General features: G+C 40.8%; 1 protein-coding gene and 2 pseudogenes across 1 annotated transcript in view; 2 read left to right on the top strand and 1 right to left on the bottom strand.

Moving 5' to 3' along the window:
• The window catches only part of CD109 (CD109 molecule), a 227,911-nt gene that overhangs the window by 198,573 nt on the left and 12,194 nt on the right, over positions 1-17,144 (bottom strand). The gene's annotated exons all lie outside the window — the stretch shown is intronic.
• On the top strand, positions 11,098-14,189 carry LOC135227292 (cytochrome c oxidase subunit 2-like; annotated as a pseudogene).
• Positions 14,386-15,136, top strand: LOC111749716 (ATP synthase subunit a-like; annotated as a pseudogene).

Here is a 17,144-nt window from a genome sequence, read left to right as displayed (position 1 = left end):
AAGAAATGAGGTGGGTAATATTACAACAGACCCAACCGAAATTAAAAGAATCGTATCAAATTACTATGAAAAATTGTACTCTAACAAATTTGGAAACCTAGAAGAAATGGATGAATTCCTAGAAACAGACTACCTACCTAAATTAACACAAACAGAGGTAGAACAACTAAATATAACCATAACAAAAGAAGAGATTGAAAAGGTAATAAAAAAACGCCCAATAAAAAAAAGCCCTCGCCCTGACAGCTTAACTGCAGAGTTCTACCAAACCTTCAGAGAAGAGTTCACCACTACTACTAAAGGTATTTCAGATTATAGGAAAGGACGGAATACTACCAAACTCATTCTATGAAGCCAGCATATCCCTGCTATCAAAACCAGGTAAAGACATTGCAAAAAAAAAAAAAAAATTACAGACCGATATTGCTCAAGAGCTTACATGCAAAAATCCTCAAGAAAATTCTAGCCAATAGAACTTAACAACATATCAAAAAAAATAATAATTCACCATGACCAAGTGGGATTCATTCCAGGTATGCAAGGATGGTTCAACATTAGAAAAACAATGAATGTAATCCATCATATAAATAAGAGACAAGAATCACATGATTTTATAAATTTATGCAGAGAAGGCATTGGACAAAGTTCAACACCCATTCATGATAAAAACTCTCAGCAAAATAGGAATAGAAGGAAAATTCCTCAACATAATAAACAGCATTTATACAAAGTCAACAGCCAACATCATCCTAAGTGGAGAGACCTTGAAAGCATGCCCACTGAGATCCGGAACCAGACGAGGTTGCCCTTTATCAACACTCTTATTCAACATTGTGCTAGAGGTCCTAGCCAGGGCAATTAGGCTAGATAAAGAAATAAATCGCATCCAGATTGGCAAGGAAGAAGTAAAAGTGTCTCTATTTGCAGATGACATGATCTTATATGCAGGAAACCCTGAAGAATCCTCAAGAAAACTACTGAAACTAATAGAAGAGTTCAGCAGAGTATCGGGATACAAGATAAACACACAAAAATCAGTTGCATGCTTCTACACCAACAAAAAGAACATCAAAAAAGAAATCACCAAATCAATACCATTTACAGTAGCCCCCAAGAAGATAAAATATCTAGGAATAAATCTTACCAGAGATGTAAAAGACTTATACAAAGAAAACTACAATACACTTCTGCAAGAAACCAAAAGAGACCTGCATAAGTGGCAAAACATAACTTGCTCATGGATAGGAAGACTTAACATTATAAAAATGTATATTCTACCAAAAGCAATCTATACATTTAATGCAATTCTGATCCAAATTCCAACGACATTTTTTAATGAGATGGAGAAACAAATCACCAACTTCATATGGAAGAGAAAGAGGCCCTGGATAAGTAAGCATTACTGAAAAAGAAGAACAAAATGGGAGGCCTTACTCTACCTGATTTTAGAACTTATTATACCACCACAGTAGTCAAAACAGCCAGGTACTGGTACAACAACAGATACATAGACCAATGGAACAGAATTGAGAATCCAGACATGAATCCATCCACATATGAGCAGTTGATATTTGACAAAGGCCCCAAAACAGTTAAATGGGGAAAAGACAGTCTTTTGAACAAATGGTGCTGGCATAACTGGATATCCATCTGCAAAAAAAATGAAACAAGACCTATACCTCACTCCATCCACAAAAAGGAGCTCAAAATGGATCAAAGACCTAAATATAAAATCTAAGACGGTAAAGATCACAGACAACGTTAGGAAGCTTAATACATGGCATAAACAGTATATGAAACATTACTAACAATGCAGAAGAAAAACTAAATAACTGGGAGCTCCTAAAAATCAAACACCTATGCCCATCCAAAGACTTCACCAAAAGAGTAAAAAGATCACCTACAGACTGGGAAAAAGTTTTTAGCTATGACATTTCTGATCAGCACCTGATCTCTAAAATCTACATGATACTGCAAAAACTCAACTACAAAAAGACAAATAACCTAATTAAAAAATGGGCAAAAGATATGAATAGACACTTCACTAAAGAAGACATTCAGGTAGCTAACAGATGCATGAGGAAATGCTCATGATCATTAGCCATTAGAGAAATGGAAATCAAAACCACAATGAGATTTCATCTCACTCCAACAAGGCTGGCATTAATCCAAAAAACACAAAACGATAAATGTTGGAGAGGCTGTGGAGAGATTGGAACACTTCTACACTGCTGGTGGGAATGTAAAATGGTACAACCACTTTGGAAATTGATATGGCACTTCCTTAAAAAGCTAGAAATAGAACTACTATAGGATCCAGCAATCCCACTCCTTGGACTATATCCTAGAGAAATAAGAGCCTTTACACGAACAGATATATGCACACCCATGTTCATTGCAGCACTGTTTACAATAGCAAAAAGATGGAAGAAACCAAGGTGCCCATCAACGGATGAATGGATAAATAAATTATGTTATATTCACACAATGGAATACTACTCATCGATAAAGAACAGTGATGAATCTGTGAGACATTTCATAACATGGAGGAATCTGGAAGGCATTACGCTGAGTGAAATTAGTCAGTTGCTAAAAGGACAAATATTGCATAAGACCACTATTATATGAACTCGAGAAATAGTTAAAACAGAGAAGAGAATATTCTTTGATGGTTACGAGAGGGGGGAGGGAGGGAGGGTGAGAGAGGGGCATTCACTAATTAGATAATAGATAAGAACTACCTTAGGTGACGGGAAAGACAACACACAATACAGGGGAGGTCAGCACAACTGGACTAAACCAAAAGCAATGAAGTTTCCTGAATAAACTGAATGCTTCAAAGGCCAGCGTAGCAGGGGCGGGGGGTTGGGGATCACAGTTTCAGGGGACATCTAGGTCAATTGGCATAATAGAATCTATAAAGAAAACATTCTGCATCCCACCACTAACAAGCAGCCATCTAAGATGCATCAATTGGTCTCAACCTACCTGGATCAAAGGAGAATGAAGAACACCAAGGACACAAGGTAATTACGAGCCCAAGAGATAGAAAGGGCCACATAAGCCAGAGACTACATCATCGTGAGACCAAGAAGAGCTAGATGGTGCCTGGCTACAACTGATGACTGCCCTGACTAGGGAACACAACAGAGAACCTCTGAGGGAGCAGGAAAGCAGTGGGATGCAGACCCCAAATTCTCATAAAAAGACCAGACTTAATGGTCTGACTGAGACTAGAAGGGCCCAGTGGTCATGGCCCCAGACCTTCTGCTGGCCCAGGACAGGAACCATTCCCAAAGCCAACTCTTCAGACAGGGATTGCACTGGACAATGGGTTGGAGAGGGATGCTGGTGAGGAGTGAGCTTCCTGGATCAGGTGGACACGAGACTGTGTTGACATCTCCTGCCTGGAGTGGAGATGAGAAGGTAGAGGGTGTTAGAAGCTGGTGAAATGGACATGAAAAGAGAGAGTGGAGGGAGGGAGCGGGCTGTCTCATTAGGGGGAGAGCAATTGGGAGTATGTAGCAAGATGTATGAAACCCTGGTGGCGTAGTGGTTAAGTGCTATGGCTGCTAAAGAAAGGGTCGGCAGTTCGAATCCGCCAGGCGCTCCTTGGGAAACTCTATGGGGCAGTTCTACTCTGTCCTGTAGGGTCGCTATGAGTCGGAATAAGTTTTTGCGTGAGACTGACCTGATTCATAAACTTTCACTTAAAGCACAATAAAAATTTTTTTTAAAAATGGGCAAAGGATATGAACAGACAATTCACCAAAGAAGACATTCAAGTAGCCAACAGACACATGAGGAAATGCTCACGATCTCTAGCCATCAGATCAAAACCACAATGAGATACCACCTTACCCTGGCATTACCGGCATGGATAAATAAAAGAGAAAACAACAAATTTTGGAGAGGCTGCAGGGAGATTGGAACTCTTATGCACTGCTGGTGGGAAAGCAAAATGATACAGCCATTTTGGAAAATGATATGGCGCTTCCTTAGAAAGCTAGAAATAGAAATTAACCATATGATTGAGCAATCCCACTCCTAGGAATATACCCTAGAGAAATAAGAGTCGTCACTCAAATAGATATATGTACACCCATGTTCATTGCAGCATCACTCACATTAGCAAAAAGATGGAAACAACCTAGATGCCCATCAACAGATGAAAGGATAAACAAACTGGTACATACACACAATGGAGTGTTACGCAACACTAAAGAACAACGATGAATCTGTGAAGCACCACATAACATGGATACATCTGGAGGACATTATGCTGAATGAAATAAGTCAATCACAAAAGGACAAATACTGTATGAGACCACTACTGTAAAAACTCACGAAAAGGTTTACACAGAAAAAAGAAATGATCTTCGATGGTTAGGAAGGCGGCTAGAGGTGGGGATGGAAAAACAATAGACAATAGATAAGCAGTAACTTTGGTGAAGGGAAGACAATACATGATACCTGGGAAGCCAGCACAGCCTGTACTAGGCAGGGCCATGGTAGCTCCATAGACACATCCAAACTCCCTGAGGGACCAAATTGCTGGACTGAGAGCTGTGAGAACCATGGTCTCAGGGAACATCTAGCTCAACTGGCATAATAGAGTTTATAAAGAAAATATTCTACATTTTACTTTGGTGAGTAGCATCAGGGGTCTTAAAAGCCTTAGTGCCATCTAGGACATTCCACTGGTCTCACCCCTTTGGTAGCAAGGAAAAATGAAGAAAACTATAGACATGGGGAAAGATTAGCCCAAAAGACTAATGTACCACATCTACCATGACCTCCACCAGACTGAGTCCAGTACAATGAGATGGTACCCAGCTACCACCACTGACTGCTCTGACAGGGATCACAATAGAGCATCCCAGACAGAGCTGGAGAAAAATGGAGAACAAAATTCTAACTCAAAAAGAAAGAATAGACTTGGTGGCCTGACAGAGACTGGAAAAAACTCTGAGACTATGGCCCCTGGACACCATTTCAGCTCAGTAATGAGGCCATTCCTGAGGTTCACCCTGCAGCCAGAGATTGAACAGGCCCGTGGAACAAAACAAAACTAAAGGGGTGCACCAGTAGGAGGGAACAGGAAAGCTGGTAATAAGGAACTCAGGGTTTAAAGTGGAGAGTGTTGACATGTTGTGGGGTTGTTAACCAACATCATACAACCATGTGTGTACTAACTGTTTGATGAGAAACTAGTTTGTTCTGTAAATCTTCATCTAAAGTTCAATTTAAAAAAAATGAGAAGCTGGCTGAATGGATATGAAAAGAGACAGCAGAGGGAAGGAGTGTGCTGTCTCATTAGGAGGAGAGCAATTAGGAGTATACAGCAAGGTATATATAAATTTTTGTATGAGAGACTGGCTTGATTTGTAAACTTTCACTTAAAGCAAAATAAAAATAAAAAAGTGAAAAGATTTTTATTAACTTTAGAAAAAAAAAAAGATTACAACCAAGAAAACCCTATACCTCCATGAACAACTGCCTCCTTTACCATGAAACCAAAAGAACTAGATGGTATCTGGCCACCATTGCTGAACATTTTGATCTGTAGAAGAAACTTTGATCAAAAGGGGGAAAATATAGAACAGAATTTCAAATTCTCATGGACTCCAGACTTCCTGGAGCCATGGAGATTGGATGAATCTCTGAAACTATTGCCCTGAGGTAATCTTTAAACCTTAAACCAAAAATATTCCCTGAAGTATTCTTAAAACCAAACAATGGTTTAGCTTAACTAGTAAAAAATGTCTGCCTTGAGCATTATGCTTTTATAAGATCTATCTATACGGGATCAAAGTGACAACAGCAACTCAAAAGGTTAGGTAGGAACCTTAGGGGGCAGTGAATTCATGTTAATGAGGAAGAACAATTCAGAAAAGGCGGGTGAGAATAGTTGCACAACTCGATGAATGTAATCAATGTCACTGAGCTTCATATGTAGAAACTGTCGAATTGGCATGTGTTTTGCTGTGTGCATTCTCAATAACAACCACAAAAAAATAAATAAAACTTTTTTTAAAAAAGGAAAGAAAACCCTGTGGAGCAGTTCTACTCTGTAACACATGGGGTCACCATGAGCCAGAATCAACTTGACAGCAACAGGTATTGTTTTCTTTGGTGATTCCTCCACTAGAATGTCAATGTTCCCTACTGTCTTACTATGGTTGACACTGCTCGCTCCTCACCTATGTGTTCCTCAATTCCTTACAATTGCCCCCATCTCAAGAGCAAGAGCATCTCCTGAAAGCAAAGGGTAAAGAGCGAAATTGAGGATTTAAAAATACTAAAGACGGTCTGGATTAGCTCCTGGGGGAAATTTGAAATAAAAAAGAATTGCAAGACAGTGGTGACCAAATCAGCAAGTTTGTTTGTTTTCAACAATATCTGGAGGCCAGAAGGGAAGAAAGACTTAGCAGATCAAGAAAGTCAAGAATTATATGTTGACAAAAAGAACAGCATTAAAATGGCAATAGGTGGGATTTAGGCTGGATTGGAAGTAGGTACAGCTAAAAAAAGGAACTAAAAGGAGAAAAGGGCTAAACAGATGTAAAGGGATAAAAGCACCAACAGCCTTCAAATCAAAACGAAACCCATAAGTTAATTCCAACTTATAGTGACCCTATAGGACAGAGGGAGGCCCTGGTGGCATAGTGGTTAAATGCTACAGCTGCTAACCAAAAGGTCAGCAGTTCAAATCCACCAGGGGTTCCTTGGAAACTCTATGGGGCAGTTCTACTCTGCCCTATAGGGTTGCTATGAGTCGGAATTGAATCGACGGCAGCGGGTTTGGTTTTGGTTTTTTATAGGACACAGTAGAACTGCCCCATAGGGTTTCCAAGAAGCTGCTGGTGAATTTGAACTACCGACCTTTTGTTTGCAGCGATAGTTCTTAACCACTGTGCCACCAGGGTTCCACCAACAGCCTCAAAGCTCCTAGAATATTTCTTTTCTTCTTACAAAATAGAAACTCTCCTGCAAGAAAGAGCACCCGAATGAACCCCAGCCACCTGCTCCAGCCCCTCCCCAACTGGAGAAAGTGCCTGTGAGCCATAGCCATCCACCCACACTCTTGCGCACCGGAGAGAGTATCTGTGCAATCCCATACGCCATCCCCGCCCCTGCCCAGTCATAGAGAGTGCCTGCACAACCTCCAACCACCTGCCCCTACCCTCTCCTGCCAGAGAGAGCTCCTGCAAGACCCCTGGCAGCCCACCCTGCCTTTTCCCTGTTGGAGAGCACACCCACTCTGATATATCTAACCTTTCACTCAGCTAGAGAGCCACAGGTACAGCCCCCCACCCTGTTCTGCGATGCCCCCACAGCGCCATATTTTCTTTGTTTGTTTCTTCTCTCTCCCTTCTTTTCTCCCACCCACCTAGCCCTATGAGTTGCTCCGCCCCTCCCACACAGGAGTGTTGCACTTCTCAGCTGAAGAGCCACTGGCATATGGCCTCCCCAGGTCCATGCCACCCCCACCAGCCAGCTCCTTCACCATCATTTTTTTTTTTATGGTTGTTGTTGTTTTGTTTGTTCTTCTCTCTCTCCCTCCCTTCCTTCCTTTCCTTTCTTCCACCCACTAGCCCCATGTGCCATCCCTGTCCCTTCTGGACAGGCCATGCTATACTGCTTGGCTAGAAAGGCACTGGCACACGGCCTCCCCAGCTCCATGCCACCCCCACTAGCCAGCACCCTCAGCTCCATACTTTTGTTTGTTTGTTTCTGCTCTCTCTCCCCTTTCCTTGCTTTTTTATCTCCCACCCACCTAGCCACATAGGCCGTCTCTGCCCCTTCCAGAAGGGCCATACCACACCACTTGACTAGAGGGTCACCAGTAGTGTCTGCTCTGCCCCCACCAGCTAGCTCCCTCAGCACCATATTTTTTTAGTTTGTTTGTTCTTCTTTTTTTCTGTTTCTTCTCTCTCTCTCTCCCTTCTTTTCTCCCATCCACCTAGCCCTGTGTGTCGCCACCCCCTTCTTGACTGGCTGTGCTATACCATTCAGCTAGAAAGCCAGTGGCACGAGGCCTCCCCAGGTCTGCACTGCCACCACCCGCAGGCTCCCTCAGTGCCATATTTTTTATTTTTCTTTATCTTTCCCCTTCTCCTTTTTCCTTCTCCCTCCCAGCTAGACCTCCACTGCCTCTGCCCCTTCCACAGGGCCATACCACACCACCCAGTGAGAGAGATACCAGCTTGCCACCACCCCAATGCTGTCCCACCCCGAACAGCCAACTCCCTCAGCACCACATTTATTTTTTTGTTATTGCTGTTGTTTTCCTTTTTGGGGGGTTTTGTTTGTTTCTTCTCTGTCTTCCCTTCTTTCCTTTCTCCCACCCACCTAGCCCCGTGTACTGCCCACACCCCCTCTCAACAGGCTGAATGGCATCGCTAAGCTAGAGAGGCACTGGCACACAGCCTCCCCAGGTCTGCCCCACCATCTTCCAATTCACACCATGCCACCATTTTACTTACTTTTTTTCTCTTTTCATTCTTTTTTTTTTTTTTTTTTTTGGTTTCTGTTTCTCTCAATTCTTTCTCTCCCCCGCTTAGCTCCGCACATCACATCCTCTCCCTTTCCTCCTGCCTATCTGCACCACACGCTGAGCGACACGCTCCCAAGCGGTGCCAGCATGGACACACGGATCTCCAGACCCTCCCTCACACTTCCCCCAGCCCCACCCCACTGGTCCCAGTTCATGCTGCAAATGACTCATCCCCATACCACCTCCCTGCTCTGGACCTGTCCTGCTGCATCAGGGGTGTGCGAAAAGCCCTACCCACCTGGACGAGGTGGTGAGAAGTATCGTACCCACAGATGAGCAAGCAACAAAACACATCCAGCTCGTCTGCCCAGATAAAACCAAATAAAACAAAAATGCAGAAGGAAACAAACAAATCTACAACCAATAAACAAGGGAAATAATTCCTGAACGTCCCAGAGACAGCAGATAATATCAAATTGTATTTTTAAAAATAGGACAGAATGGATCCAAATAGTGAACAAAATAAAACACCAGATTACCTTCCAACAGAAGAAAAGTCACTGGAACTACCTAATATGAAATTCAAAAGTCTAATATTCAGGGCTCTCCAAGAGATTAGGAAATAAAGGAAAATGCAGGCGAAAAAAAGGAAAAATACACAAAATCATGAAAAATACAGCAAAAATCAGAGAAAACACAGACAAAGCGATGGAAGAATTCTTGAAAATAAATAACGAAAAATCATACAAAAACAACAATTTTAGAAATCCAAAAGATAAACAAGATTTCAGAGATGGACAATGCAATAGGTTTTAAAAGCAAATTTGAAACAATGGAAGACAGGATCAGGGAAACTGAAGGCAAATTCTTGGATACCACTTTGAGGAAAATCAGAGATAAAAATGAAGAAAACCTGAGAATAACATGGGACAAAATCAAGAGCAAAGATATGCTTGTGGTCAGATTCCACAACCGGGGGAGAAAACAGAAAACAAAGAGAGGATCATTGTAGATTTGCTGACAAAACACATCCCTAATATCATGAAAAATGAAAAGCTGAGCATCCCAACAAGCTCAACGAACCACATATAGGATAGACATCAAAAGAAAGTCATCAAGACATATCATAATCACACTCGCCAAAACCAAAGGTAAAGAACCCTGAGAGCAGCTCGAGTCACATACAAAAGGGAGACAATGAAACTAAGCTCTGATTACTTGGCAGAAACCATGCAGGCAAGAAAGTAATGGAATGACAAATACAAAACCTTGAAAGAAAAATATTGCCAAGCAAGAATAATGTCTCCTACAAAACTCTCACTCAAATATGGTGAAATTAGGACATTTCCAGATAAACAGAAACTAAGGAAATATGTAACAAAACTTACAAGAACTATTAAAGAGAGTCTTTTGGCTACAGAACAAGCAACATCAGACAACAGCTCAAATCTAGGACCCAGGACAGCATCAGACAGATATAAACCTAGGTAAAGGACTCTCCAGGATAAAACAAAAGTAAAAGATTTACAAAAGAAAACCATAGACATCGGTTAGCGAATGACAACAACGTCAGAACAATAAAAGAGGGAATAAATGGTGTAGGTATAGAACTTTCAAATGGAAAGACAGTCAAGGCCATATCAAGAAATAAAAGACTAGTTTAAGTTTAAAAAATACGGGTAAAATTCAAGGTAATCACAAAGAAAGTTAACAAACGCACTAACCAAAGTAAAGAAGGCCGGGCCAGGCCTGGCTGGGCTTACTCAACAAATAAAGAACCATCCTTTTACATAGGAATAGTATGATCTGTGATATCAGTGGGCTTCCTAGGCTTCATCATATGGGCCCATCATATGTTCACCGTCAGTATAGATGTGGATATCCAAGCCTATTTTACATCAGCTACAATAATTATTCCCACTCCAACAGTTGTAAAATTATTCAGCTGACTAGCCACTCTTCACAGTGGTAATATCAAAGGACCACCGGCCATATTCTGAGCACTAGGCTTTATTTTCCTGTTCACAGTAGGAGGCCTAACAGGCATTGAATTTGCCAATTCTTCACTGGATGTTGTCCTACATGATACCTGCTATTTTGTAGCACGTTTCCACTATGTACTATCTATAGGCACAGTTTTCGCTATCATGGGAGGGTTTGTTCACTGATTCCCCCTATTTTCAGGATACACACTAAATTCTACATGAGCTAAAATTCACTTTACAATCATGTTTGTTGGTGTAAACCTCACATTTTTCCCCAAAACTTCCAAGCCTATACTCTGATTATCCAGATGTTTATACTACATGAAATACTGTTTCTTCTATAGGGTCATTTATTTCCCTCACAGCAGTAATACTAATAATTTTCATAATTTGAGAAGCATTAGCTTTCAAATGTGAAGTATCAACAGTAGAACTTACAACAACTAATTCCGAGTGACTCAACAGCTGCCCACCCTCATATCACACATTTCAGGAACCAGCTTACATTAAAATCTAACATAAGAAAGGAAGGAATCAAACCCTCAACAACTGGCTTCAAGCCAATCTCATAACTTTTATGACTTTCTCTACAAGTGAGGTGTTAGTAAAATACTTACGTAACTTTATCAAAGTTAACTTATAGGTTGAAACTTTTTATACCTTTATGGCATATCCATTTCAGCTAGGATTTCAAGATGCTACATCCCCAATTATGGAGGAGCTTCTTCTCTTCCATGACCACGCTTTAATAATCATTTTCCTCATTAGTTCAAAAGAAGATGGAAGGAATACACAGAGTCATTATACCAAAAAGAATTAGTCGATATTCAACCATTTCAAGAGGTGGTGTATGATCAGGAGCCAATGGTACTGAAGGAAGAAGTCCAAGCTGCTCTGAAGGCATTGGCGAAAAACGAGGCTCCAGGAATTGATGGAATATCAACTGAGATGTTTCAACAAACAGATGCAGCACTGGAGGTGCTCACTCGTCTATGCCAAGAAATATGGAAGACAGCTTCCTGGCCAGCTGACTGGCAGAGATCCATACTTATGCCTATTCCCAAGAAAGGTGATCCAACCGAATGTGGAAATTAAAGAACAATATCGTTAATATCACATGCAAGTAAAATTTTGCCAAAGATCATTCAAAAATGGCTGCAGCAGTAAGTCAACAGGTAACTGCCAGAAATTCAGGCCAGTTTCAGAAGACAACGTGGAATCAGGGGTATCATTGATGATGTCAGATGGATCCTGGCTGAAAGCAGAGAATACCAGAAGGATGTTTACCTGTGTTTTATTGATTATGCAAAGCCATTTGACTATGTGCATCATAACAAACTATGGATAACATTGCAAAGAATGGGAATTTCAGAACACTTAATTGTGCTCATGAGGAATCTTTACATAGATCAAGAGACAGTTGTAATTGGCAAAATAATTCTATTATGAAATCATTCTGCATCCCACTTTGAAATGTGGCGTCTGGGGTCTTAAATGCTAACAAGCGGCCATCTAAGATCCACCTGGAGCAAAGGAAAATGAAGAACACCAAGGCCACACGACAACTAAGAGCCCAAGAGACAGAAAGGGCCACATGAACCAGAGACCTACATCATCCTGAGACCAGAAGAACTAGTTGGTGCCCGGCCACAATAGATGACTGCCCTGACAGGGAGCACAGCAGAGGACCCCTGAGGGAGCAGGAGATCAGTGGGATACAGACCCCAAATTCTCATAAAAAGACCAAACTTAATGGTCTGACTGAGACTAGAGGAATCCCGGCGGCCATGCTCCCCAGACCTTCTGTTGGCACAGGACAGGAACCATCCCCAAAGACAACTCATCAGACATGAAAGGGACTGGTCAGCGGGTGGGAGAGAGACGCTGATGAAGAGTGAGCTAATTATATCAGGTGGACACTTGAGATTGTGTTGGCAACTCTTGTCTGGAGGGGGGATGGGAGGATAGAGAGAGAGGGAAGCCGGCAAAATTGTCAAGAAAGGAGAGACTGAAAGGGCTGACTCAAGAAGGAGAGAGCAAGTGGGAGTAGGGAGTGAGATGTATGTAAACTTACATGTGACAGACTGATTGGATTTGTAAATGTTCACTTGAAGCTTAATAAAAGTTATTAAAAAAAAAAAGAGAGAGACAGTTGTTTGGACAGAACAAGCGGATACTGATTGGTTTAAAGTCAGGAAAGGTGTGCGTCAGGGTTGTATTCTTTCATCATACTATTTAATCTGTATGCTGGACAAATAATACGAGAAGCTGGACTATATGAAGAAGAACGGGGCATCAGGATTTGAGGAAGACTCATTAACAGCCTGCATTATGCAGATGACACAACCTTGCTTGCTGAAAGTGAAGAGGACTTGAAGCACTTACTAATGAAGATCAAAGACACAGCCTTCAGTATGGATTGCACCTCAACATAAAGAAAACAAAAATCCTCACAACTGGACCAATGAGCAACATCATAATAAACGGAGAAAACATTGAAATTGTCAAGGATTTCATTTGACTTGGATCCACAACCAATAGCCATGGAAGCAGCAGTCAAGAAATCAAAGGACGCATTGCATTGGGTAAATCTGCTGCAAAGGACCTCTTCAAAGTGTTGAAGAGCAAAGATGTCACCCTGAAGACTAAGGTGCGCCTGACCCAAACCATGGTATTTTCAATTGCATCATATGCGTGTGAAAGCTGGACAATGAATAAGGAAGACCAAAGAAGAGTTGACGCCTTTGAATTGTGGTGTTGGCGAATAATATTGAATATACCATAGAATGCCAAAAGAACGAACAAATCTGTCTTGGAGGAAGTGCGGCCAGAATGCTCCTTAGAGGCAAGGATGGCGAGACTGCGTCTAACATACTTTGGACATGTTGTCAGGAGGGATCAGTCCCTGGAGAAGGACATCATGCTTGGCAGAGTACAGGGTGAGCGGAAAAGAGGAAGAACCTCAACGAGGTGGACTGACACAGTGGCTGCAACAATGAGCTCAAGCATAACAACGATTGTAAGGATGGCACAGGACTGGGCAGTGTTTCGTTCTGTTGTGCGTAGGGTCGCTATGAGTCAGAACCGACTCGACAGCACCTAACAACAATAACATACATTATCTCATTAATACTTATGACCAAACTAACACACACTAGTACCATAGATGCTCGAGAGGAGAAATAATTTGAACAATTCTCCCAGCCATTAGCCTAATCCTAATTGCCTTGCCCTCCCTATGTATCCTCTATATAATAGATGAAATTAACAATTAATTATTAACAGTAAAAACTGTACGTCACCAATGATACTGAAGCTATGAATGCACTGACTATGAAGACTTAAGTTTTGACTCATACATAATTCCTACTGATGATCTTAAACACGGGGAGCTACAACTGCTAGAAGTTGATAACAGAGTGGTCTTACCAATACGGATACCCATTCGAATACTAATTTCATTGGAAGATGTTCTGCATTCATGAGCAGTTCCATCATTAGGCTTAAAAACAGATGGCATTCCAGGATGACTAAATGAAGCAACAATAACATCAACACAACTGAGCCCTTTTTATGGTCAGTGCTACGAAATCTGTGGATCCAGTCATAGCTTCATGCCTATCATAACCGTATTACAATTAGTCCCACTAAAACATTTCAAGGACTGCTCAGCATCATTGCTACAAGTCATTGACAAGCTATAATAGTGCTAACCTTTTAAGTTAGAGTCTGGGAGCTTTACCTCCCCTCAGTGAATGCCACAACTACTTACAGGGCCATAACTTATCACAATCGCTTCCATCATTATTACCCTATTTATCTTGTTACAAATCAAAGTATCTAAAATCATTTATCCACTAAATCCATCACAACTATATACTCAACCCCTTGAGAAACAAGATGAATGAAAATTTATTTGCCTCTTTCATTACTCTCACAATTATAGGTCTCCCTATTGCCCTTTTAATCATTGCATTCCCAGCAATATTACTAAAAATTTATTACCAGCCCCAAATTGATTAATTACCAATCGACTGATGGCAATTCACCAATGGCCAATCCAATTAATCCTTAAATAAACAATGTCAATTCATAACATGAAAGGGCGAACATGATCCCTCATACTGATTACCCTAATCCCATTCATCGGGTTGACAAACCTATTAGCCTATTACCCCACTTGTTTACTCCTAACCCACCTACCACCCAATTATCAATGAAACTAGGCATAGTTATTCTCTTATGAGCCGGGGAAGTAGTTACAGGTTTCTGACATAAAACTAAAGCCTCACTAGCCCACTTTCTTCTACAAGGTACACCCGTATTACTTATTCCAATACTTGTCATCATCAAAACTATTAGCCTCTTCATTCAACCAGTGGTCCCAGCAATCCAACTTACAGCTAACATTACAGTGGACCATCTACTTATTCACCTTTTCAGAGCTGCCACACTAGCCCTAATATCAATCAGTCCAACAACAGCCACAATTACCTTCATCATCTTACTCTTATTAATTTTAGAATTTGCAGTAGCACTCATTCAGACATATGTATTTACCCTCCTAGTTAGCCTGTATCTACACAATAATACCTAACGACACACCAAACACATGCCTACCATGAGGTTAACCCAAGCTCTTGACCCCTTACTGGAGCCTTATCTACCCTACTCATAATTTCTGGCTTAATTATATGATTCTGCTATCACTCAGCCACCCTCTTATCTCTAGGCCTACTCACAAATACCTTAACTATATATCAAGGATGACGAGACATGGTACGAGAAGGAATCTTTCAAGGCCACCAGACAGCAATTGTGCAAAAAGGCCTTCGATATGGAATAATCTTACTTATTGTTTCCGAAATAAGGAAATCTTGCTTATTGTTTCCGAAATAAGTTCTTTGTAGGACTTTTCTGAGCATTTTTTAGCCTTGCCCCGACCCCCAAATTAGGAGGCTGCTGACCTCCAACAGGCATTCATCCATTAAACCCTTTAGAAACTCCACTCCTAAGAACATCAGTCCTCTTAGCCTCAGGAGTAACCATCACCTGAGCCCATCATAGCCTAGTAGAAGGAAATCGCAAACACATACTTCAAGCTGTTTTTATCACTATTTCACTATGTGTTTACTTTACACTTCTTCAAGCCTTTGAATACTATGAAGCATCATTTGCAATCTCTGATGGTGTTTACAGCTCAACTGTTTTCATGGCCACAAGTTTCCATGGTCTCCACGTAATTATCGGATCCACCTTTCTCACCCTTTGCTTCATATGCCAACTTAAATTCCACCTTACGTCCAGCCACCACTTCGGCTTCGAAGCAGCTGCTTGATACTGACATTTCGTAGACATAGTCTGCCTATTCCTATACGTATCAATTTCCTGTGAGGATCCTGTTCTTTCAGTATGAATTAGTATAACTGACTTCCAATCAGTAAGCGCTGGTAAAGCCCGAAAAAGAACAATTAACCTCATAATTACGTTATCTGTTAATATCCTACTAACCTCATTGCTAATTCTAATTGCATTGTGATTACCTCAACTATATGTTTACTCAGAGAAAGCAAGCCCATACGAATGTGGCTTTGACCCGATAGGCTCTGCTCGCCTGCCATTTTCTATAAAGTTTTTCCTTGTAGCCATTGCATTTCTGTTACTTGACCTAGAAATTGCTCTTCTCCTACCATTACCATGAGCAATTCAAATTGGTGATCTTAACCTAATACTCTCAATAGCATTAGTACTAATTACACTTCTGGCCCTGGGATTAGCATACGAATGGATCCAAAAAGGACTTGGATGAGCTGAATATGGTCATTAGAGAAAAAAAAAAAGATTTTGACTCTTTAGACTATGAATTCATCATAATTATCAATCATGCCTTCTATCTACATAAATATTCTACTAGCCTTCACCATCTCCCTTATTGGTATACTTATATATCGCTCCCACCTAACGTCATCATTACTATGCCTTGAGGGGATAGTATTATCTTTATTTATTCTAGGTACTCTTTTATCCCTTAACATACATTTCACACTACCATGATATCAATAATCCTACTAGTTTTTGCAACATATGAAGCCACAGTAGGTCTGGCACTTCCTGTTATAGTATCTAACATGGACTTGATTACACGCAAAACCTAAATCTTCTTCAATGCTAAAAAGTATTCTACCAACAACTATGCTTGTCCCACTCACTTGGCTCTCCAATAACAACATAATGTGAATTAATACTACCTCATATTTTTCATATAGCTTTATAATCAGCTTAATTAGCCTTTCTTTCCTACACCAGCCCTTTGAAAATAACCTAAACTTTTCCCTACTTTTCTTCTCAGACTCTTTATTAGCCCCATTACTGATTCTTACTATCTGATTATTACCCCTAATACTCATAGCTAGTCAACAAAACCTATCGCCCGAATCAAATACTCAAAAGAAATCTTACATTACCATAATTATCTCCCTCCAACAATTCTTAGTCAATTAATCTTATTCTATATCCTCTTTGAAGCCACACTAATGCCCATAATAATCATCATTACCTGATGAAGTAATCAATCAGAACGATTAAACGCAGGACTCTACTTTTTATTTTATACCTTACTTGGCTCTCTTCCCTTGTTAGTAACTCTACTCTTTATCCAG

Source organism: Loxodonta africana, chromosome 1 (genome assembly GCF_030014295.1).
Source record: "Loxodonta africana isolate mLoxAfr1 chromosome 1, mLoxAfr1.hap2, whole genome shotgun sequence".
Lineage (NCBI taxonomy): Eukaryota > Metazoa > Chordata > Mammalia > Proboscidea > Elephantidae > Loxodonta > Loxodonta africana.
Note: the sequence above shows the minus strand (reverse complement) of the source record. Positions and strands in the feature narration are given on the sequence as shown.